At 42.2% G+C, this 25,306-nt stretch overlaps 1 pseudogene; it reads left to right on the top strand.

The window, feature by feature from the left end:
* Window positions 1–4,828: 4,828 nt before the first annotated feature.
* Window positions 4,829–23,945, top strand: LOC130841519 (vasodilator-stimulated phosphoprotein-like; annotated as a pseudogene).
* Window positions 23,946–25,306: the final 1,361 nt, after the last annotated feature.

Here is a 25,306-nt window from a genome sequence, read left to right as displayed (position 1 = left end):
TCTGTAGTCTATCCAACAGAACCACAGAATGCAAAAATCAGCACTGATTTTAATACATCTGATGTGAATTCACTACTTATATAAGAGTAAAAGTGAGTTTAGAAATTAAGGGATTTCCCAGAATCACACAAATTATATTATAAGAGCTGGTACTAGAACTGACTTCAGTGCCTCAGCATGTTCCGTAGAAACTGATATTTATTACAAATGCATTATGTATTTGTTAAAAGCAGAAATTACAAAAGAATCTGCAAATTATTAGCTGTTGGCTGAAGTACTCAAGAGTAAGAAAATATTTTCATATTTTATAACTCAATATGGCTTTGTCCCAATTTGTTTCTATATCTAAAAGTCTATAAGTCAGGCATTTGGGGTCTGAACTGTCTTTCAAAGAATCTTTGTACGTGAACTCTGTTATTAAAGTAACAGTAACATTACCTCTACCTCTATATTAATAAAGATATAATACTCTGGAAAACAGAAACCATACAAATTGCATTCTTAATGGATAACATACCTCCTGCCAGCATTTTAACTGGCTCTAGACTTGAAGGAATCTCGCCCTTGACATCAGAACCATCTCCACCATTACCCTCAGTCTTTGTCTGAGCCAGTTTCTGAAGATCACCTTTCAAGTCAGGCCCTTAAAAAAAAGGTATCATTGTATATATATGCCACATTTTCTGTATCCATTCATTTGTTGATGGGCATTTAGGTTGCTTCCATGTCCTGGCTATTGTAAAGAGTGCTGCAATAAACATTATGGTACAAGTTTCTTTTGGGATTATGGTATTACTCAGCTATAAAAAGGGATGAGATGGAGCTATATGTAATGAGGTGGATAGAACTACAATCTGTCATACATAGTGAAGTAAGTCAGAAAGAGAAGGACAAATATTGTATGCTAACTCACATATATGGAATCTAAAAATGGTACTGATGAACTCAGTGACAAGAACAAGGAAGCAGATACAGAGAATGGACTGGAGAACTCGAGGTATGGGAGGGGGCGGGGGGTGAAGGGGAAACTGAGAAGAAGCGAGAGAGTAGCACAGACATATATATACTACCAACTGTAAAATAGTCAGTGGGAAGTTGTTGTATAACAAAGGGAGTCCAACTCGAGGATGGAAGATGCCTTAGAGGACTGGGGCAGGGAGGGTGGGGGGGACTCGAGGGGGGGAGGCATCAAGGAAGGGAGGGAATATGGGGATATGTGTATAAAAACAGTTGATTGAACCTGGTGTACCCCCCAAAAAAAAAAAAAAAAAAAAAAGGTATCAATTCAAGCAGTAAACATGAAATACAAATAAGGAAATGGTAATATTCATTTCTTCAGATATATGAACTAAAAGCCTGTAGGCCAGTGTGATAATAAATGTGATGGAAAGCTGGACCTCACATCTTTGTTTTCCTGTATTATGAGACCTTATTTTAAATAATAATCTAAACCACACTACATCTACATTTACTATTCACTGCCATAGCGTACTAAGAGTAGAGAGCGTCAGCTATCTAAGACATCTAATGTCTATACCATGGACAGAATTTTAATTACAATTAAAATGTAACTTTCTGAAGGATCAGCTCAGTGCCTTTGTGGGTCTGTGACAAATCTTATAGTAGTAACACCTATCCCCTACTGAAGTAACCTGAAACTTTTGTTACAATTAACTAATTACATTTAGGTGCAAAGGCCCAATATACAGCTACCCACAAATGAGTTCCATTTAGAGCAAAGTATCAAAAATGACAGCAGGGAATTCCTAGGTGGCACAGTGGATTAAAATCCGCCTGCCAATGCAGGGGACACGGGTTCCATCCCTGGTCCGGGAAGATGCTACATGCCGTGGAGCAACTAAGCCCGTGCACCACAACTATTGAGCCTGAGCTCTAGAGCCCGTGAACCACAACTACTGAGCCTGTGTACCACAACTACTGAAGCCTGAGCGCCTAGAGCCCACGCTCCGCAATGAGAAGCCACCACAGTGAGGAGCCTGCGAACCACAATGAAGAGTAGCCCCTCGCTTGCCGCAACCAGAGAAAGCCTGTGTGCAGCAATGAAGACCCAACGCAGTCAATAAGAAAAACAAACAAACAGCAAATTATTAGTCACAAACAGCAACATTTCTGTCTTATAGTGAGAATAATGGACTTTGTTGTCTGTTATATTTAGAAACCTCTTAATAGTGAGTTGCTAAAAAGAAATTAATGGAAAGAAATTAATGGACTTTGTTGTCTGTTACGTTTAGAAACCTCTGAATAGTGAGTTGCTAAAGTAATCCATGGCCTGAATTATGTAAATAATTGACCACAAGCATCTGATGAAAATACCAAGTTTGGAAGAAATAATTTGTTTTATGATAATTTTAAGATACTTTTGATTTTCCTAATCATAAAAGTATTTAAACACCCTTTAAAGCCACTTTAAAAAATAATACTAATACAGTTACCTACATGCCAGTATCCTGAATTATCCAGCTTTTACCAAACTTACCATATCAAAATATCAGTGAAAGGAAACAGTGACTATCATTCATTGAGCTCTTTTCTGGAGTCTCTATCCTGCTCCATTGAACTCTACCTATTCCTGGGCCAATACCAAAAGAGTATACAGTAGAGACGTTTGAGTATTAAGCATTTTATACAAAACAATTCAGTTTTTTGTATAATACAGATGCTAGGAGGAAAAACACAAACCATGTAAAAAAATATGAATTCTGTCCCAATGAGTTAGGTACTCTTTGGCAAGCCATTTCTGAGCCTCAGTTTCCACATTTATAAAATGGGGCTAATATCCCTATGCAAATAGGCTCACTGCAAGCATTATAAAGTATATTGACTAGCACTCTGCACTTGCTATTACAAGTTGCCAATTTTCAGGCAATATTTGAGATCCATCTCTAATATTTTCTTTCCTGCTGCTACAGTATGTCATAATGCATGATGCGCACACATACCCCTGCCCCCCATAAGCATTATCTTTTCCTTTCCCTTCACCTTGAACCACAGGTGTTCCTTCATCCTCTTTCTCTTGACCAGGTGTAATGTCCTGATTCTTGGTTGGTGGGTCCTCCTGTAGAGGTTGCTCATCACTGGGCCGCTGGGCCTAAGGGGGGGTGTGTGTGTGTGCGCGCGTGCAAATAAAAAGTTCTGTTAATACATGCCAATAATATAAATACATATGATACATAGACATACTAGTCATAAATAAGTATAAAGGCATTTTAAAAACATGACTCTATATACATGTTTGTAATGAAGCTACTCTTCCCACAGAGAGGCTACTTCAAGAAAAGTTACTCATAGGACTTCCCTGGTGGCACAGTGGTTAAGAATCCGCCTGCCAGTGCAGGGGACAGAGGTTTGATCCCTGGTCCAGGAAGATCCCACATGCCACAGAGCAACTAAGCTCGTGCACCACAACTACTAAGGCTGCACTCCAGAGCCTGCTAGCTGCAACTTCTGAAGCCGTGCACCTAGAGCCCGTGCACCGCGACAAGAGAATCCACGGCAAAGAGAAGCTGGGGCACCACAACCACGAGCAGTCCCCGCTCGCGGCAACTAGAGAAAGCCCCCACGTAGCAGCAACGAAGATCCAACGCAGCCAAAAATAAATAAGTAAATAAGTAAATAAATATAAATGTCTTAAAAAACAGAAAGGAAACTTACCCACAAGGACCTTGGAAGCTATTTTAAGCTACACTGGGATGGATGTGTGCAGTGCTGTTAATAAGCATGAAAAAGAAGTCAGTGTGTACTTCCACAGCCAACACCTGAGTGTAATCCTCCTGGATCAATGTTTCCTTCATAAAGAAACCTCCTGAATCAATATTCCCTTCCCCTTACCAGCACAGAAAGCTTTTTATCACTGTATCTATACTAGTCCTACAAAATTTTCAGAAGAATAAATTTCTGCTAACAGAAAACCTCAACTGTCAAAGTACTCACAACCACAGGTTCAAGGGAAGATTCTTGAACAGCTCGTCTTTTTTTAGATTTGGGTCTTGATCTTACACGTCCACTCATATTTCACACTGAAAGTAGAATATTGTGATTTAGAAAACGTACTTAAGAGGATACCTATGCCACTTCCATGGTTAAATGTTTTCCTTTAATTTTTTTTTACTTTGAAAATAGTTTCAGAATAAGTCCCAGAGTCAGTATAAGTGTACGTGCTTTCTGTTCACATCAAATACAAGGGCTTGCAAAACCATTTATGTTAGCCACATTGGCAGTGAAATCAGCTTTAAGGTACCTGACAAAAGATGAGGCTCGATTTCACAACTGGATTCCCCATCATTTATACATCTAATGAAATATTGCTGGAAATTTGAAACGTGAGTGACTACTGCTTTTGTAGTAGTCACTCATTTACAAAGATGCTCTCATTTACTAAGCACACCCCCTCTCACCCCGCCCCCACCCCCCCACCCCCGGTAATAAAGTTTTACTGGAACACAACGCCATACTCTCTCGTTTACATACTGTCTACCACTATTTTTGCACTAAAATGGCAGAGCTGAGCAGCTGCAACAGACCATATGAGGCACTCTCCTCGCTTAGCACCCTGTGCGGGACACCACAAATCTCGCGATGCAGTCACAACCCCACAGAGGTCTGGTTTCTAGGCCTTTCCTTTACCACCCGCCCCACTCTCTGCCCGGGGCCCCACTGCTGACCACGGATTCCGTGCCCTCTCGTCAGTTTCAGGGCCTTCAGGACCCAGATACCTCAAACGGCACCCTCAAGACTCGCCCCAACTTCATCTGAGCCCCTGCCCTCTGCCGCCCACCGCCCTCCCTCTCCCACCACCAGGACGAGAGCCATGGCGGCCGCGACACCTGTGAGGAAAAGAACGGCAACCTCGAGGGCCTTTCTCCTCAGAGGCCACAGATAGCACCGCCAGACCCGCCCGAAGCCCGCTGGCTCCCCCTGACAAGCACACACACTTCACTCCCGGCAGGACGGATCTGTGGACCTACCTGCTGAGCCTCAAGTAGCGAGAAAGAATCGAGACGGTAGGAACACGTCCTCCCCCCGCCCAACTCTGCTCACAGAACACGCACAGCAAGGCGCCTGCGCAGCAATGGGCGCACACGGCCCAGCGCATGCGCCCTGATCTGGGCGTGTGCTGCACAGGTTCAGGTTTTCCCGCCACTGCAGCTGAGACCCGGAACCGCAGGCTCTCGCGAGGACGAGAAAAGGGGCTTGAAGGGTGGTGGGTTTTTTTTCTCCCCTCCTGTGCAATCTGTCTTATGCCCCCACAAACTTTGGTGGCAGACAGTCCCAGGTTACCTTTAGTGGAGAATGTGTCTTGGAAAGACGGCAGTGACAGAAATAGATATTAATGATTTTAATACCTACTTTTATACATGCTTTGCTTAACTATTTTCTTCTCTGCTTCTAAGTTTTCTGTCGTGCTTGCAATAACTTTGCTCACTTCCACGGAATTCACCTTTTTGGCTTGCAACACTGCACATTTGAATCTCTAAATATACCTGTGGTCGTTTGGTCAGTGTGTGGTTTAGAAATATCCATAGATATTGGTCCTAGGATCTAGGCTCAGTCCACTGTCACACGATGTACAGCAGTGTGACTAGGCTCATCATATAGGGTACTTCTCAAATATCAGCCAAACAACTTGATAAGCAAAGCCGACTTTATTGCGTAACATTGCCAGGAGAGCACTTCTTGGACAGAGCCTTAGTAGAGGTGGCAGGGCAGGAGGGATATTTATTCAGATTTTGAAGTCTGGTGTAGAGCCGGTCTTTCAGTGCGGGGAGAGGGTGTGATTAGAATTGGGTAAGAATCATGATATAATGGTTTAGGTTTGGTGGACACAGCAAGGCAAGAATTTTAAGACAAACAGTTCAAAGAGTCTTGGAGTTGAAAAATGTCATTTGGCACTTTTTATTGAAGAGCTGATGGGTCTTTCAGGTAGTTCTTGGAATGGACAATATTTTCTTTTTTAAAAAATACAATTCTTTTATTCTTAATACGTCTTTACTGGAGTATAATTGCTTTACAGTGTTGTGTTAGTTTCAAAGTGAATCAGCTATATGTATACATATATCCCCATATCTCCTGCCTCTTGAGCCTCCCTCCCAACCACCCTATCCCACCCCATCCCACCCCTCTAGGTCATCACAAAGGACCAAGCTTATCTCCCTGTGTACACAGCAGCTTCCCACTAACGATCTATTTTACATTTGGTAGTGTATATATGTCAGTGCTACTCTCTCACTACATCACAGCCTCCCCTTCACCCCGCCCGCATTCTCTAGTCCGTTCTCTACATTTGCGTCTTTCTTCTTGCTCTGCCACACTGTTCATCAGTACCATTTTTCTAGATTCCATATAGATGCGTTAGCATATGGTATTTGTCGTTCTCTTTCTGACTTACTTCACTCTGTATGACAGTCTCTAGGTCCATCCACCTCACTACAAGTAACTCAACTTCATTCCATTTTATGGCTGAGTAATATTCCATTCTATATATGTACCACATCTTCTTTATCCATTCATGCATCAGTGGACATTTAGGTTGTATCCATATCCTCTCTTTTGTATAGTATTGCAGTGAACATTTTGGTATATGTATCTTTATGAACTATGGTCTTCTCTGGGTATATGCCCCATAGTGGGATTGCTGGGTCATATGGTAGTTCTATTTTTATTTTTTTAAGGAACCTCCATACTGTTTTCCATAGTGGCTGTATCAACTTACATTGCCACCAACAGTGCAGGAGGGTTCCCTTTTCTCCACAGCCTCTCCAGCATTTATTGTTCCTAGATTTTTTGATGATAGCCGTTCTGACCAGTGTGAGGTGATACTTCTTGCGGTTTTGATTTGTATTTCTCTAGTGATTAGTGATGTTGAGCATCTTTTCCTGTGTTTGTTGGCCATATATATGTCTTCTTTGAAGAACTGTATATTTAGGGCTTCCGCCCATTTTTAGATTGGGTTGTTTGTTATTTTTGATGTTGAGCTGCATGAGCTACTTGTATATTTTGGAGATTAATCCTTTGTCAGTTGCTTCATTGGCAAATATTTTCTCCCATTCCGAGAGTTGTATTTTTGTCTTGTTTATGGCTTCCTTTGCTGTGCAAATCTTTTAAGTTTCATTAGGTCCCATTTGCTTATTTTTGTTTTTATTTCCATTACTCTAGGAGGCGGGTCAAAAAGGATCTTGCTCTGATGTATGTCATAGAGTGTTTTGCCTATATTTTCCTCTAAGAATTTTATAGTCTCTGGCCTTACATTTAGGTCTTTAATCCATTTTGAGTTTATTTTTGTATATGGTGTTAGGGAGTATTCTAATTTCATTCTTTTACATGTAGCTGTCCAGCTTTCCCAGCACCACTTATTGAAGAGGCTGTCTTTTTTCCATTGTATATTCTTGCCTCGTTTGTGAAAGCTACGGTGCCCATATGTGCGTGGATTTATCTCTGGGCTCTCTATTGTGTTCCATTGATTTGTATTTCTGTTTTTGGGTCAGTACCATACTGTGTTGATTACTGAAGCTTTGTAGTATAGTCTGAAGTCAGGGAGCCTGATTCCTCCAGCTCCGTTTTTCCTCCTCAAGTTTGCTTTGGCTATTCAGGATCTTGTGTGTTTCCATATTAATTGTATATTTTTTTTGTTCTAGTTCTGTGAAAAATGCCCTTGGTAATTTGATCAGGATTGCATTGAATCTGTAGATTGTTTTGGGTAATATAGTCACTTTCACAATGTTGATTCTTCCAATCCAAGACCATAGTATGTCCCTCCATCTGTTTGTATCATCTTTGATTTGTTTCATCAGTGTCCTGTAGTTTTCTGCATACAGGTCTTTTGCCTCCTTAGGCAGATTTATTCTTAGGTATTTTTTTCTTTTTGTTGCAATGGGAAATGGGATTGTTTCCTTAATTTCTCTTTCTGATTTTTCATTGTTAGTGTATAGGAATGCAAGAGATTTCTATGCATTAATTTTGTATCCTGCTACTTTACCAAATTCTTTGATTAGTTCTAGTAGTTTTCTGGTAGCATCTTTAGGACTTTCTCAATATAGTATCGTATCATCTGCAAACAGTGACAGTTTTACTTGTTTTCCCATTTGGATTCCTTTTATTTCTTTTTCTTCTCTGATTGAGTGGGTTAAAACTTCCAAAACTATGTTGAATAATAGTGGTGAGAGTGGGCACCCTTGTCTTGTTCTTGATCTTAGAGGGAATGCTTTTAGTTTTTCACCATTGAGAATGATGTTGGCTGTGTGTTTGTCATATATGGCCCTTATTATGCTGCACTAGGTTCCCTATATGCCCACTTTCTGGAGAGTTTTTACCATAAACAGGTGTGGAATTTTGTCAAAAGCTTTTTCTGCATCTATTGAGATTACCATATGGTTTTTATTCCTTAATTTGTTAATGTGGTGTATCACATTGATTGATTTGCATATATTGAGTAATCCTTGCATTCCTGAGATAATTCCCACTTGATCATGGTGTTTGATCCTTTTGATGTGCTGTTGGATTCTGTTTGCTAGTAATTTGTTGAGGATTTTTGCATCTATATTAATCAGTGATATTGGCCTGCAATTTTCTTTTTGTGTGTGTGACATCTTTGTCTGGTTTTGGTATCAGGGTGATGATGGCCTTGTAGAATGAGTTTGGGAGTGTTCCTCCCTCTGCTCTATTTTGGAAGAGTTTGAAAAAGATAGGTATTAGCTCTTCTCTAAATGTTGATAGAATTTGCCTGTAAAGCATCTGGCCCTGGGCTTTTGTTTGTTGGAAAATTTTTAATCACAGTTTCAATTTGAGTGTTTGTGATTGGTCTGTTCATATTTTCTATTGCTTTCTGGTTCAGTCTTGGAAGGTTGTACTTCTAAGAATTTGTCCATTTCTTCCAGGTTGTCCATTTTATTGGTATATAGTGCTTGCAGTAGTCTTTCATGATCCTTTGTATTTCTGTGTTGTCAGTTGTTACTTCTCCTTTTACACTTCTGATTCTGTTGATTTGAGTCTTCTATCTTTTTTTCCTGGTGAGTCTGGCTAATGGTTTAGAAATTTTGTTTATCTTCTCAAAGAACCAGCTGTTAGTTTTATTGATCCTTCTTGTTGTTTCCTTCATTTCTTTTTCATTTTTTTCCTGATCTGATCTTCTTTTCTTTCCTTCTGTTAACTATGGGGTTTTTTTGTTCCTCTTTCTCTAATTGATTTAGATGCAAGGTTAGGTTTTTCATTTTAGATTTTTCTTGCTTCATGAGGTAGGACTGTATTGCTATAAACTTCCCTCTTAGAACTGCTTTTACCGCATCCCATAGGTTTTGGGTGGTCATGTTTTCATTGTCATTTGCTTCTAGGTATTTTTTGCTTTGTTCCGTGATCTCTTGGTTATTTAGTAGCGTCTTGTTTAGCCTCCATGTCTTTGTATTTTTTACAGGTTTTTCCCCTGTAATTGATATCTAGTCTCATAGCATTGTGGTCAGAAAAGACACTTGCTACAATTTCAATTTTCTTAAATTTATTGAGGCTAGACTTGTGACCCAATGTGATCTATCCTGGAGAATGTTCCGTGTTTACTTGAGAAGAGAGTGTATTCTGTTGTTTTTGGATAGAACAACCTATAAATATTGATTAAGTTCATCTGGTGCAATGTGTCATTTAGAGCTTGTGTTTCTTTCTTTAATTTTTTTTGAATGATCTGTCCATTGGTGTAAGTGGGGTGTTAAAGTCCCCTACTATTATTGTGTTACTGTTGATTTCCCCTTTTATGGCTGTTAGCATTTGCCTTATGTATTGATGTGCTCCTATGTTGGGCGCATAAATATTTACAATTTTTATACCTTCTTCTTGGATTAAGCCCTCTATCATTTTGTTATGTCCTTCGTTGTCTCTTGTAATAGTCTTTATTTTAACATCTATTTTTTGTGATATGAATATTGCTACCCCAGCTTTCTTTTGATTTCCATTTGCATGGAATATGTTTTTCTATCCCCTCACTCTCAGCTGTATATTTCTCTAGCTCTGAAGTGTGTCTCTTGTAGACAGCATATATATGGGTGTTGCTTTTGTATCCATTCAACCAGTCTGTGTCTCTTGGTTGGAGCAGTTAATCCATTCACATTTAAGGTAATTATCAATATGCATGTTCCTATTACCATATGCTTAATTGTTTGGGTTTGTTTTTATATGTCTTTTCTTTCTCTTGTGTTTCCTGCCTAGAGATATTGCTTTAGCATTTTTTGTAAAGCTGGTCTGGTGGTGTTGAATTCTCTTAGCTGTTGCTTGTCTGTAAAGCTTTTGATTTCTCCATCAAATCTGAATGAGATCCTTGCTGGGTAGAGTAATCTTGATTCCCTTTTATCACTTTAAATATATCTTGCCCCTCTCTTGTGGCCTGCAGAGTTTCTGCTGAAAGATCAGCTGTTATCCTTATGGGGATTCCCTTGTATGTTATTTGTTGCTTTTCCCTTGCTGCTTTTAATATTTTTCTTTGTACTTAATTTTTGATAGTTTGATTAATATGTGTCTCGGCATGTTTCTTCTTGAGTTTATCCTGTATGGGACTCTCTGCGCTTTCTGGACCTGATTGACTATTTCTTTTCCCATGTTAGGGAAGTTTTCGACTATACTCTCTTCAAATATTTTCTCAGACCCTTTTTTCTTTATTCTTCTCTGTGACAGTTATTTGCACCATTCTGTCTTCCAGGTTACTTATCGGTTCTTCTGTCTCAGTTATTCTGCTATTGATTCCTTCCAGAGTATTTTAAATTTAAGTTATTGTGTTGTTCATCACTGTTCATTTGCTCTTTAGTTCTTCTAGTTCCTTGTTAAACATTTCTTACATTTTCTCCATTTTGTGCCTCCATACTATTTCTGAGATCTTGGATCTGAATTCTTTTTCAAGTAGACTGCGTATCTCTTCTTCATTTGTTTGGTCTTGTGGGTTTTTACCTTGCTCCTTAATCTGCTGCATATTTCTCTGTCTTCTCATTTTGTTTAACTTACTGTGTTTGGTGTCTCCTTTCCTCATGCTGCAGGGACATAGTTTCTCTTAATTCTGTTGTCTGTACCCTGTGGGGAAGTTGGTTCAGGGGCTTGTGTAGGCTTCCTGGTGGGGGGGGGGGGACTGTTTCCTGTATTTTTATGGGTGGAGCTGGGTATTGTCTCTCTGATGGGCATGGCCACATCTGGTGGTGTGGTTTGGGGTGTCTGTGAGCTTAGAATGACTATAGGCTGCCTGTCTGCTAGTGGATGGTGTTGTGTTCCTGTCTTGCTAGTTGTTTGGCATGAGGTATCTGACACTAGAGCTTGCTGGCCATTGGGTGGAGCTGGATCTTAGTGTTGAGATGGAGACTTCTGGGAGAGCTCTTGCTGATTAATATTCCATGGTGCCGGGAGTTCTCTGCTGGCCCAATGCCCTGCACTCAGCTCTCCCACCTCAGAGGCCCAGGTCTGACCCCTGGCCAGGGCACCAAGACCCTGCATGCTGCACATCATGGAAGAAAAGGAAGAAGAAGAGAAAGCAAGAGAACAGACAAGACCCCAAGACAAATGGTAAAAGCAAAACTAAACAGAGAAAATCACACAAAGAGATGTATGCAAATGCACTCACAAAAAGAAAAGAAAAGAAAAAGAGAGAGAGAAAACAAAGAAGAGAACAACCAAACCAGTAAACAAACCCACATACGAAACTGTACACTAAAAACTAAACTAACAAAAACATAGAACCAGAAACAAGTCAAAAGTGGAAATGAAGCCAGGAAGTCCTCCAGTACTTCTAGGTAGGTCTCTGCACCTGCTGTGAGCACTGTGGTGTCACCTCAGACTCTGATCTGGCCTTACTCCTGCGTACACTTGCCCCTAAAGTCCACAGTTGCCCCCAAAGTCCACAGCCTCAATTGTAGGAACACTCATCTATTCAGGTAATCCACGGATGCAGGGTCTACCAAGCGGATTTTGGGTATTTAATCTGCTCCTCCTGTGATTATACAGAGAGGTTTCCCTTTCTCTTCTTTGTTCCCACATCCCCTGGGGTTCAGTTTTGGTTTTGGTCCTGCATCTGCACATGGGCCGCTCTCAGGCATCAGTTCCCCACCCAGGCAAGAGGGGGCAAATGCAGTGGCTGATGTGGGCTCACTTGCTCACTCAGGCCTGTGGGAGGGAGGGATATGGCAGTCCAGTTGAAATGTGTGGGGAATGCCTGCAGCAGCAGAGGTTGGCGTGAGCCTGAGGTACGCCATGTGTTCTCCCGGAGAAGGTGGCCCTGGATCACGGGACCCTTGGCAGTGGCGGGCTGCACCAGCTGCTGGGAGGGTGTGGACAGTGACCTGCCTTGCACACAGGACCCTTGGTGGCTGCAGTGGCAGGCTCTGTGTTTTGATACAACAGATGTGGCTCATGCTGGTGCTTACATAGGCATTGCCCTGCTGTCTGTGAGCATGCGGAGCAGGAAGCTCCTATGGTGGACCGCCTCTCGAGCACCCTGAAACAAAGGTCTTCTGCCTCTCTGTCAGGCCCAGGCTTTTCCCCAGATTCCTTCCTGGCTAGCTGTGGCACACTAGCCCCCCTAGGCTGTCCTCACACAGCCAACCCCAGTCCTCTCCCTGGGGTCTGACTTCCAAAGCCCAAGCCTTGGTGCCCAGCCCCCACCCACCCCAGCAGGCAAGCAGACAAACATCTCAGGCTGGGAAATGCTGGTTGGCACTCATCCTCCATATGGAATCTCTCTGCTCTGCCCTCCACTCACCTGTTGCTGCCCCTCTCCTCTGAGGCTCTGAAGTTCCCCCTGTCCCCTCCAGTGAGGGGGCTTCCTAGTGTGTGGAAACTTTTCCCCCTTCACAGCTCCTTCGCAGGGGGTCAGGTCCCATCCCGTTTCCTTTGTCTCTTTTTTTCCCCTTTTTTCTTTTGTTCTACCCAGTTGCAAGGGGATTTTCTTGCCTTTTTAGAAGTCTGAGGTACACTGACAGCATTCGGTAGGTGTTCTGTAGGAGCTGTTCCACATGTAGATGTATTCTTGATGTGTTTGTGGGGAGGAAGGTGATCGCCACATCTTACTCCTCCAGCATCTTCCTGTGAACCAATAAAATTATTTTCAGCTTTTATTTTCATAGGCTAGAGATTCCTGGATTAGTAAAGTTATGTTGATGGAGCCAGTGGAATATAAACTTTTGTTAATGTAGACTGTAAGCTGTGTGCCAGTTTCCATTCTTATTACTTTTATATGACTTATCAGTTTTTGTGTGGAAGTAGTATTTGGAAGGGAAGGGGGCCCTGATCAATAAATAGCTTTTTATAAATAAATAAGGACATATTGTTGAACTGACATTCAGTTGGGGTTCTTTTAAGGAAATATCTTGAGCAGGACAAGAGAGGTTTCTCAATCTCTGTCTCTAAAAAGCAGCTTGAATTGGAACTGTGGTTCTGTAACAGAGAAGAACAAACCTGAGATATACATGATAGCCCATTCTTAAAGATCTGCTTCCCAGGCTTGACCTTTAAAGGTATAACACTCTTCCATTCATATAAAGATAAAAAGTTGCAGAGTGGAGAATAACCATTGTCTTATTGGAGATTTACAGGAATATGACCAGACCTATGCAAAAAGCTGTGAGAACAAAGGATTCTGGCACCAAGAAGTTTGCAACAACCAGCCACACCACCTCTCCTTTTAGTATAAAAGAAACCTGAATTCTAACTCAGGTAAAATGGTTCTTTTGGATACTAGTCCACCATCTTCTCAGTCTGCTGGCTTACTGAATAAAGTCGCTATTCTTTGCCCCAACAACTTGTCTCGATTTATTGGCCTGTCACATGGTGAGCAGTATGAGCTTGGACTGGGTAACAGTTCTTCAATTTTTTTTGAGTGAGAACAGTTATAATCCTTGATCTCTTATTTACTTTATCTCATCGGTTTTGATCTTTCTCAGCAAAGACACTATCATTATCAAATTTTACTTGCTTTTTTCCCTTTAAGTCCAGTTTGTGTGTGTGTGTGTGTGTGTGTGTGTGTGTAGGAAACTCAAGAAGTGCTCAAAGAATGGGAGCTAGTGATTTCTGGACTTAGACTTTCTGTGAGCAACTACCCAGCAAATGATCAAACTCATTCCATCAGATTGCTGGACAGCTGTGGGTCATGAGGACCTGGGCTTTGATGATTTCTGAATTGCTCCACTACATTTTATAGGGCAGACGTCAACCTGATGCCAATCTTTAGCTTTCTCCCACCATTCGTATGCGAGATAACCATTGGCCAACGTGATAAAAGTTCATAACTGTTCATCTGTAAGCGCTGGTGTGTGGGGAGAGAGAGGGTACAATGATGCCTCCTTCCCCTGGGAGTGAGTGAGCAGTGGCGCCCTGCCTGGCTCACAGCAACTTGGGCAGCTCAGGCCGAGAGAGTGACTCCAGCCATGGCTCCCCCCACCCCCCCCCCCCCCCCCGCTATGACTCTGCTGGTGTACCCTGCCCGGGTCACGGCAGCTCAGTTGGCCCTGTCGGTACCTGTTGCAGAGGGACACTGGTGGCTCAGGTGTAAACAGAATGTCTCCAGAGCTGGGCCACTCTGCGGGCTTTTGGCTCTTGGCTGCAGGCACTCTAGGCCAGCCCTGCCCAGAGGCCTTTTTTATCCCTGAGTGCCTTAGCTAGGCCCACAGGGATCCTTCCTTTGTCCGTTGCAGGTGCCGGGAGAGAGGCTATGCCCGCGGCTCCTGCCCCCTGCTTGTGAGTCAGCAGTATCTAGCCTCCACCATGGCCGCACAGCTTTCTGCAGTAGGCACTCTCCACTGCGAATTTCTTCCCTCCTGTCCTCTCAGACCATCTCCCCACTGCCAACAATGTTTCTCACCCTTAACCAGTTCTCTGGTTCCCACATTACAGCTCCCAGACCCCCTGTTCAGCTGTGAATCGATGTCTCAGTCCAGTCATGGTGCAGACCCTCCATGTGTTTCTCACTCTTTCCCATCTGCCACAGCTCAGCTGCTTCACCCTCTTTGAACAGTCCCAAATGTCTCCCTTCTGACCCAGGGAAATTCCCCACTGGAGAAGGGGTTTCCCCGTCAGGTAATGATGTTTTCCTGAATTCAGCAATCTCTCTTCTGTTTCAGATCCCCCCACCCTAGGGTGTGTGACCTGTCCCTTTCCTTTCTTCTCCTTCTCTTTCTCCTATTGTTTTTCCGTCTGTCCTACCCGGTTATGTCAGGATCTTTGCAGTCCTTTCTGGTGTCTGAGGTCGTTTGCTGGTGTTCAGCTGGTTCTCTGTGGGAATTATTGTGTCTTTTGGTGTATTCCTGATGGATCTGTGGAGAGGGATGCATTCCACATCCTTATACTTCACTGCCATCTTTCTTCTCAATAATGTTATTATTTGAGACAGCCCTCTGTCTGCAGTTCGAGCCCCTCCGCTCTGTGCTCAGATGCCACTGTGGTGCCAGGGACCTAGGGAGGGGTTGTTCCCAGCTGCCGTGCACTCTACTAAACAAGTTATGAAGTAGCTCTGCTGACACACAGGGAACAGCAGAAAGTATGAAAGAATTGCCTGATACATGACCCCAGGAACTCTCTCTGGGCTGCTAAGCAAGGAGAGCTGGGCCTACCTGCAATTTCCCACATGACCAGAGCTTCCTTTCTTTCAAGAAGGAGAATCTATGAAAGAATTTATATTTCCACAGAATCACAGATGAGTAGGGGTTGGGATATGTTCTATAGATTCTGGGGAGCTGTCATTTTCCAGAATATCACAAACAGCTGGCATCTAAGCTCAGACTGCTTGGTGGTTGAGGTCAAATTATTTATTACTTATCATGTGAAATGCAACCCTTGCACTTGCCTCATAAGATGAGGCACAGAAGGAGATGGGGTCTTTTTGCTACAGCAATGCATGACCTTCAGCTCTGCCCCAGCCCAAGAACGGTTTCCGCAGGATTCAAAAGAACAAGAGGCTATAGGAACCTGCTGACCCTTTTGCCTGTGAGTTCCTGTCTGTATCAAGTGGCAGTTGTCATGTGCAAAATAGACACTGTTATCTGAATTTTAATGTGAAGCTTTGCAGATGGCACTTACATTTCCTCAGTAATTATATATTTTATGGTAGCCCTAGTGGCCTATATCAAAGATGGCCTTTTTGTCTGAAAATACTGAATTTCCAAGGATGAGGACAAAATGGGTGTTCTCATGTCTATTTGCATGTACATCAATAGCAGCATTTATTGATATTAATCATTGGAGATGTTCTGTGAAAAGACTTCATTGTTTACCAACTATGGTTTGCAATTCATGGTAGGTAATAAGATTAATGTTGTTGACCACAAATAGCATTTTAAAGAAAAGAGATAAAATAAAATAGTAAATATCAGCCTGAACTGCATATAGAATATGAAAACAGACCACACCCACACACACATATATTTTCATGCTTACTGAATTATATACAATAAGTAATAAAAAAAAAGTTTGAAGAGCACTACTTTAAAGGGTATCAGATAAATGCTTATAGGCCATTTCTTCAGCTATCTATGAGAATGATGGATTAGGACCTGCTCAGAATAACCTCACTCTTAGCAATATCTTTCTACATAATTCTTGAAGTAGTTTTCAGTGTAGTTTTAAGTTGGTTCAGCTTTACTGTGGGTATTTGACCCTCAGGAAACTTACTTGTGGAATCCTGAGATTGTGAGAAGAAAGTCTAATTAATGGTGGGGGGGACTTCCCTGGTGGTCCAGGTGTAAAGAATCCACCTTCCAATGCAGGGGACACGGGTTCAATCCCTGGTCAGGGAACTAAGATCCCACATGCCATGGGGCAACTAAGCCTGCACAGCACAACTGCTGAGCTCACGCACCTTAAGTAGAGAACCTATGTGCCACAAACTACAGAGCCCATGTGCCCTGGAGCCTGCACCACAACTAGAGAAGAGAAAACCCGCATGCCACAACTAGAGAGAAGCCCGCATGCTGCAACGAAGAGCCCGCACACTGCTATGAAAGATCCTGCGTGCCTCAGTGAAGGTCCTGTGTACCGCGACTAAGCCAAAATTTTTTTTTAATTAAAAAAAATGGTGAGGTGTTGTGGTTCATTACCTCTTAATGCCCAGATTCTTGCCTCTTGTGTCTTTCTACAGCTGCAGGGTTTGTTCATGTGTATGATTCTGTACTTGTGTGATGCTGCCTTGACCATTCTCTTTTCCTCCTTAATTATTGTCTTTCTTAGGCACTTAATTAGCATCCAGTGACAATGCCAGCTGTGGTATTCATTGTTGGCCCATTTTACACATACTCAAGATATTTTTAATACTAATATTTATTCTTACCAACTTTCTCTTAAGGTACTTGGAGACGTTCACTGCAAATAAATATCAGTTTTTAATGTCAGATCTTACGAGGCAATAATCCTGATGAATTTCTAATCAAACTAACAGTTGTTACATTTGAGCTTTGTATCACTATAAACTAGCTAGATAACACATTTACTAACACAGAACCAAAGATTCTGAAATATTGACATTTTAATAGATCCACTAGATAAATACAAAATCATGGAATATTTGGAAAAGTTTCCCCCTTAAAAGTATGGAGGCAATGAAGGGTATTCTTTCTAATTAAAATCATATGTCCCCTTATTCCTAGGTTTCCTATTGTGTATACTTATTCAAACACAGTTTGCATTTTACGCAACTACTTTGACTTAACCTACTATTCAGCTTCATTTCAGTTTAGGATGCTTAGGAAAATCAAGTAGCCAAATACTGTATGCCAACAAGATTTCTGCCATCCTTGTACTAGAGTGTGATCCCTGATCATTCTTAGAAAATCATCATATCTAACCAATGTCACATCATTGTTGCCATGAAATCTGCCTAGGGGTGCGTATTCTTGATCTCCGGAAGAAAGGAATTTCTCCTGAGATAAATAACAAGCTGCTGCTCAGGTTTAAGTAGCAGAGTGTAACAGTTTATTAGGGAGAGAATGTACAATAGCTTCTGGCTCAGACACCAGAAGGAGGTGGAGAGACCCACGATGGAGTCCTACGTGTGTCTTAAATGCCCTAAAATAGAGTAGTTAATCATAACCCCCACCTAGTTACTTTTAACGATAGGAATTTACAACAGCAATGGATTAATTACTAAAAACAATGACTTTAGCCCAAGGATTAAGGATTGATCGTTCCCCGGAAGGGTCATGATAGTCATCAGAATTTAAAATTTCTTGACTCAGCCCTTAGCTTACAGTCAAGATTACAAAGAGGAGTTGCAAGAATCAATATTAAAGAAAGAAGGAGTTTTACGCTTTAAATCACATTTTCAAGTCTTCTGCCTTTCCCCTGGCTGGTCAGGCCCAGGAGCTCTCACTGAAGCTCTCATAATCAGCAATGTAAAAAAGCCACAACACTTGGAGTTGTGGTTATCATCTGAACATTCTTTTTCAATGATAGTGCAATGGACTGAATATTTCTGTCTCCCCAAAATTTATATGTTGAAACCTAATCCTCAGTGAGGTAGTATTGGGAGCTGGAGCCTTTGTGAGATAATTAGGTCATGAGAGTGGAGCCCTTATGAATGGGATTAGTGTCCTTATAAAAGGGGTCCCAGAGAGCTCTCTCATCCTCTTTCTGCCATGTGAGGATACAACAAGAATTCTGCAACCCAGAAGAGGGCTCTCACTAGAACCTGGTCATGCTGGCATCCTGATATCAAACTTTCAACCATGAGAACTTTGAAAAATAAATTCCTGTTGTTATAAGCCATCCAGTGCTACTTTGTTATAGCAGCTGTGTTAAGACAGGTAGGTAATATTTCTAGATGCAACTTTGAATAAAAATTTATTTATATGCTCACTATTGATATCATACTAGCCAGTGAAAGTACAGATGTATATTTATCATAGTTATAGTAATATTCTGCAGTAATTAATGATGATTGTGAAAACTATTAATATTATGTTATGAAGCAAAGAGAAAGAACTTTCAAATAGTTAGTGGGGGGACTTCCCTGGTGGTGCAGTGGTTAAAAATCCACTTGCCAATGCAGGGGACATGGGTTTGAGCCCTGGTCCAGGAACATCCCACATGCTGTGGAGCAACTAAGCCCGTTAGCCACAACTACTGAGGCTGTGCTCTAAAGCCTGTGAGCCACAACTATGGAACCCTCCTGCCACAACTACTGAAGCCTGCATGCCTAGAGTCTGTGCTCCGCAACAAGAGAAGCCACTGTAATGAGAAGCCCACTCACTGCAATGAAGAGTAGCCCCTGTTGGCCAACACTAGAGAAAGCCTGCGTGAAGCAGTGAAGACCCAACTCAGCCAATAAATAAATAAGTAAATAAATAAATTAATTTATAAAAAAATAATTAGCAGTAAAATAGATTGAGATTAAAGTAAATTATTATATATCAATCATATGTGTAATCTAATTTTTAAAAAATGGCACAAATGAGCTTATTTATAAAACAGAAACAGACTCACAGATATTGAAAACAGACTTATGGTCACCAAATGGGAAACATGGGTGGGAGGAGGAATAAATCAGAAACTTGGGATTAACATACACACATTACTACATATAAGACAGATAACCAACAAGGACCTACTGTTGGAACAGGGAAATCTACTCAATATTCTGTGATAACCTATATGAGAAAAGAACCTGAAATGGAATGAATATATGTATATGTATAACTGAATCACCTTGCTGTACACTTGAAACTAACACATTGTAAATCAACTATATGCCAAAAAATAAAATAAATAAATTATTAAGTGTATATGTAAGCTAAAAAATGTCTGGAAGGGTATTATATTGTTTTTCCCCCAGCTTTATTGAGGCTTAATTGAGAAATAAATTTTTTATATATTTAAGTTGTATAATGTGATTAATTTTTATTATGGAGTATAACATGATGATTTAATATATGTATGCATTATGAAATGATTACTACCAATGTTTATAAAAATATATGCAATTATGGAAAGCAGAATAAAAGATATTAGGATAATATGAGATCACCAAATTTTTCTTTAAAGAGTCCAGAGGTAAATACTTTAGTCTTGGTGGACCATAGATAATCTTTGTGACTTATGGTTCTATTTTTAAAGAAATAATCCTTAAAATGTAAAAAGCATGCTTAGCTCAAAGGCTATACAAAAGCAAACCTTGGACTGGATTTAGCTTGCAAGCCATATTTATTAGCTCCTGGATTATATTTTAACTCAAAAATTTGAATATTATTTTTCTACCAGTAGTCACAATATTAGCAAATGAGAGTTCTACTTCCACATAGGATGTAGAAAGACTCAAGAGAAAGTCACTTTCACTCTGACAGTAAGAAAAAGTCCAATAATCTGCAACATTATAGATTTTTTAAAAATTATTTGTTTAGAGCAGTTGTAGGTTCACTGCAAAATTAAGAGGAAGACATAGAGATTTCCCATATGCCCCCTGCCTCCACACATGCATAACCTCCCCCATTATCAACATCCCCCACCACAGTGGTACACTTGTTACATTTCATGAACCTACCAGGTTTTGTTTTTTTTTTTAAACTGTGAGATCCTTGAGGTAACAAGGAAGCCATGTGAACTGATACCAGAGGGTGACAAGGCCTCCTGAACAGACTTAGGACACACAAACTACTTCACCTCTGGTAAGGTATGTGTGGAAGAAGAGACATTCATAAAAGCAGCTGAGAAGCAAACAAGTAAAATTGTAACAAATTCATAATGGCCAAATATAAGCTAATGAGAGAGTGTGGAATCCCTGGAAATCTCAGACCCCAAAGGAATCCAGGTTCATCTGCCAGATCTTGTTTGCAGACCTTCACTTGCAATTCATGGGGAAGACTGGTGGAATTCCAGGAGACCTGAGAGAGTTACCTCAGTAGCACACAGAGAAGTAACCCTGCCTGCTTCCCCAAACTTTCTCCTATAAAGCAAAGACATCAGCCAATGTGGGAAGGACAGGAAACCCTCTCATCATGAGTCTGTAGTGAAGGGTCTGCTGATGTTGAGGGAAGGGTATAGGCAACAGACGTTTGTGTCTGGAAGAGAAGCAAAATACCCACTTTGGCTCAGAAACCCACACTGATGTAAGGTGGGGGTCTGTTACTCTGGGGTAGAGGCAAGTTTTCTGAACTTGCTTCCACTTGAGATTCCCCACTGATACAGGGAAAAACTTGGCTAACACGAAGGGGGTGCAGGAATCTGAGAAAGCACCATCCCCGAGGGTTAAGCCTAAAAGATCTGCCTAAGATTGAGGTTGGAGTGGGAATCAGAGAAGCCCTTCTGCCTCCATGAAGGGCAGCAGCAGAGCAGCAGCAGTCAACTTCTGGGGGAGAGTCCTTTGTGGCCCAGGTGTATGTGTCATGCTGCAAGCTGAGTGCGGAATAGGATCACTGACAGAGCCTCTGTTACTGAGTCCAGGATCGTACTGCTTGCCACATGACAGGCCAATAAGTGGAGAGACAACATGTTGGGGCAAGGAATAGCGACTTTATTTGGAAAGCCAGTTGACCAAGAAGATGGTGGACTAGTGTCTCAAAGAACCATCTTGCCTGGGTTTGGATGCTAAGTTTCCTTTACAGAGGAGAGAGGGGAGGTGAGGAGGTAAAGTAAAAAAGGTGGTAAGTTGTTGCAAATATTTCCTGGTTCTGGCCAGACTCTGGAGGGGATGTGTTAATTTCTTCATTTCTGCAGCCATTCACAGGTGGGCCTGGTCAAGATAGTTCCTGTGAGCTTAAACAAAGGTATTTGAGCTTAATGTTCAGGTGTGGGAAGCAGGGTTCCAGGAGATGGGCCATTATGTACATTTTAAGCTATAGGCAACATCTCTTTAATGATTAACTTGTAGCAAAAGCAATAGAATACAAAGGTTAAAGTAAAAGAAATAGCTCCAATATAGAGTCAGATTTGCTCTTCCCTGTTATACCTCCAGTGCTCCAGATCCTACACTAATATCAGGCAGCATTGCCCACTGCTGAAGGAATGTGAAGTCTGTGGCATATTGAAAATAACTACAGAAATAAAACGACTGAAGCCCAGCTCAGCTAAGATGAGACTGACTCAATCACCAACACTAATGCCCTCACAGAAGAGAAGAAGAAAAAAAAAAGACACATTACATACAGAGGAACAGACTTAAGGAAGGACAGCAGACTTCTCACCAGAATCTATGCCATCCAGAATTCTCTGGTATTTTTCAAAAATGAAGATGAAATAAAAACATTTACACACGTAAGCAAATCAAAAGCTAGAATAATTCATTCCCTGCAGATCTGCTCTACAAAATACATTAAAAGAAGTTCTCCAGGCAGAAAAATTCTATCAGAAGGAAATTTGGATCTACACAAAGGATTGAATAGTGGTGGAAATGGTAAAATTGTGGGTGAATCCAAATAATTTTCTCTTATTTAATCTCTCTCTCTTTTTTTTTTTTTTTGTTTTGTTTTGTTTTTTGGGCGCACGAGCTTAGTTGCTGCACGGCATGTGGGATCTTCCTGGAGCAGGGAACGAACCCGTGTCCTCTGCACTGGCAGGCGGACTCTTAACCACTGCACCACCTAGGAAGCCCCTTATTTAATCTCTTTAAAAGATAACTGGTGGAATTTTGGAATGAAATGTAGCGAAGTACAGCAGTAAGAGTAACATTGTGGCTGCCACTGGCCAAGGGGGCTTGCTGGGGTAGGGATGCTGCACCCCCTTTCTGTGCCAGGTTTGCCCAATCAGACCCCCAGAGGGAGGAGGAACCCAAGGACTTGCCCCGGCCCTGTCCATGTTCCCCCCAGGAAGCTGGACTCTATGGGGCGGGACCCTAGGGAAGACTGAGCAGAACCTGGAGCCAGCCCTGAACCCCTGAACCTCAAGCCAGGGGCACCCAGGAGCACCTACCCTGTGGGAACTCTGCCCGCCAAGCAGCTGTAAGCTAGACGGTTGTCTGCTCCAGCCGGGCCACTGTGATGCTCTACAATGACAGCAGCAAGCGATGGCTGCCTGCTGGCATGGCCCCCAGGCCTTCAGCCGAGTCCAGACCTACCACAACCCCATTGCCAACTCCTTCTGAGTGATCAGCCAGAAGACGCAGCCACACCGGCAGGTGGTCATCGACTGTGCCATCATCCAGGGTGTCAAGTATAACCAGGCCACCCCCAACTTCCACCAGTGGTGTGACGCCCGCCAGGTCTGGGGTCTCAACTTCGACAGCAAGGAGGATGCAACACAGTTTGCTGTAGGCATGGCCAGTGCCCTAGAGGCAGTGGAAGGAAGTGGGCTTCTGCCCCTGCTGTCGCCTATAGCACCTCCCACCTGGTCTGTGCAGAACGGCCCCTCCCCAGAGGAGATGGAGAAGCAGAAAAGGCAGCAGCAGTTGGAGCTCATGGAGCGGGAGTGCAGGGTTTCCAATGCAGGAGGTCCACCTGCTCCCCCGCCTGCAGGACCTCATCCTCCTCCGGATCTCTGCCACTACCCATCTCTCCTTCTTGGGGTTGTAGGCTGTGGGGCTTGGAGCAAGGGGAAGCCCACCCCCTGTTCCCCCTCTCCCTACAGCACAAGGCCCCAGTGGTGGAGGGACTGGGGCCCCCAGCCTGGCTGCAGCCATTGCTGGAGCCAAACTCAGGAAAGCCAGCAAGCAGGAGAAGGCTTTGGGGGGGCCTTTGGCCCCCAAAGCTGAGAGAAGTCAAAGGACGGGAAGAGGGCTCACGGAAGAGATGAACGCTATGCTGGTCTGGAGAAGGAAAGCCACACAATTTGGGGAGAAACCTGCCAAAGAAGAATCTGCCAATCAGGGGGAGCCAGAGGCCAGAGTCCCAGCCCACATTGAATCTGTGAGGAGATTCTAGGATAAGAACAGTACAGCCTTGTCAAGGATGAAGTCATCTTCTTCAGTGACCACTTCTGAGGCCCACCCCTCTATGCCCAGCTCTAGTGATGAGTCAGACCTAGAGAGGGTGAAATAGGAGCTTCTGGAAGAGGTGAGGAAGGAAAAAAATATAAAAAATATATCCCTAAGTTTAACTTTTTTGAATCTAAATAAAATAAAGATATTTCTACATGTTAAAAAACTTTTAAAATAAATTTACACAACATCCTGTCTCTTTTGTCTCTATCATTTATCTAGTGAACTGGCTGTAAAAAATATTAATCCCTTGCTTGGGATAGCTGCATTGAGTAATTAAACTGCCTTCCTAAGGTGTGTGAAGCAGGAGAGAGGTGAGGGGAGCAGAGTCAGGATATCAGTCCATTTTTGCAAACTTCAATTAATCTAGAAATTCTAACACAAGCCAACAACAGGGAGGTATCCCTGAGAGAGGGTCAAAGGTAGGCTCTGTCGGGAGTGGATGGAGGCATCATACTCCCTGTGATGTGTCCTCTCCCAACTTGCAGCTTCTGGCAGGAATCCCAAATTAGGAATGCAACTATCCTCTGCATCAGAAATATGGAGACATTCAGCAGCTCAATTTTAGATAGTTCCATCAGAAAAACAAGCCCTTTTCTTTGGGCATTTGCAAGTGACCAAGAAGGTCCAGGCAGCATCCATGATGTTTTCTCAGTTTATGGGCTCACAGAGGGGTGTCTTAAATCTGCAGCATTCCCAGAGTCTCAGTCCTATTCACCTAGGCTGTGCCTGAATTCAGTTCCTGCTGAAGCTGAAATAGCACATAGCAGGCAGTATCAGGTTTCAACTTAAAGTCGGGTCAGGCAGTTAGGAACTGTGAATACAGGGTTCCACAGAGGCCAGAGGCTTTTCTTTGGCAGCAGCAAGGCAACAAGCTGCAAGACCAGACAGCTCTGCTCCAAGTCCAGGTGACCAGCAAGGCTATCTTAACCTCTATTTATCTCATCAGTCAGAGTCCAAATCGACCCATACAAGGCTGAAAAATCACCAGCCTTTAAGGGTCAGACTTCTGATTTTACAAGAACTTATTAGCAACTAAAAACTGCTTTTAAAAACCCTCCAAAGTGTATCTTCAACTGGACATTTCTTTCTCTTTTTTCCCAGAGGCCATAATAAGAACAACACAAAAATCAGTTATGATGGCTTGTTTTCTTTTTTAATGTTCAAAGAGTTTGAATTTCAATTCACTCATCAGAGGCAAAAAGTAAGAAAATTGTAAACCATTGATGTGTTTTTTTTTTTTTTTTCAGTTTTCTCTGGTGGGAAATTATGAAATTACAAGCATCTAACATTTTGAATGAATTTTATCATACATCCAGATGTAATAGCCACAAGACACAGCCATTTTTAAAATGCCATTTTGTTTTGGGTCTCATTGTGATTTTATTCAAATCTCTAGCAGTAGATCTAGCATTTACAGGGTGAACATTGCAGTGGCCAAGGGTG

The sequence above is a fragment of the Hippopotamus amphibius genome, chromosome X (genome assembly GCF_030028045.1).
Source record: "Hippopotamus amphibius kiboko isolate mHipAmp2 chromosome X, mHipAmp2.hap2, whole genome shotgun sequence".
NCBI lineage: Eukaryota > Metazoa > Chordata > Mammalia > Artiodactyla > Hippopotamidae > Hippopotamus > Hippopotamus amphibius.
The sequence above is the reverse complement of the archived record's forward strand: the minus strand, read 5'-3'. Positions and strand labels throughout refer to the sequence as shown.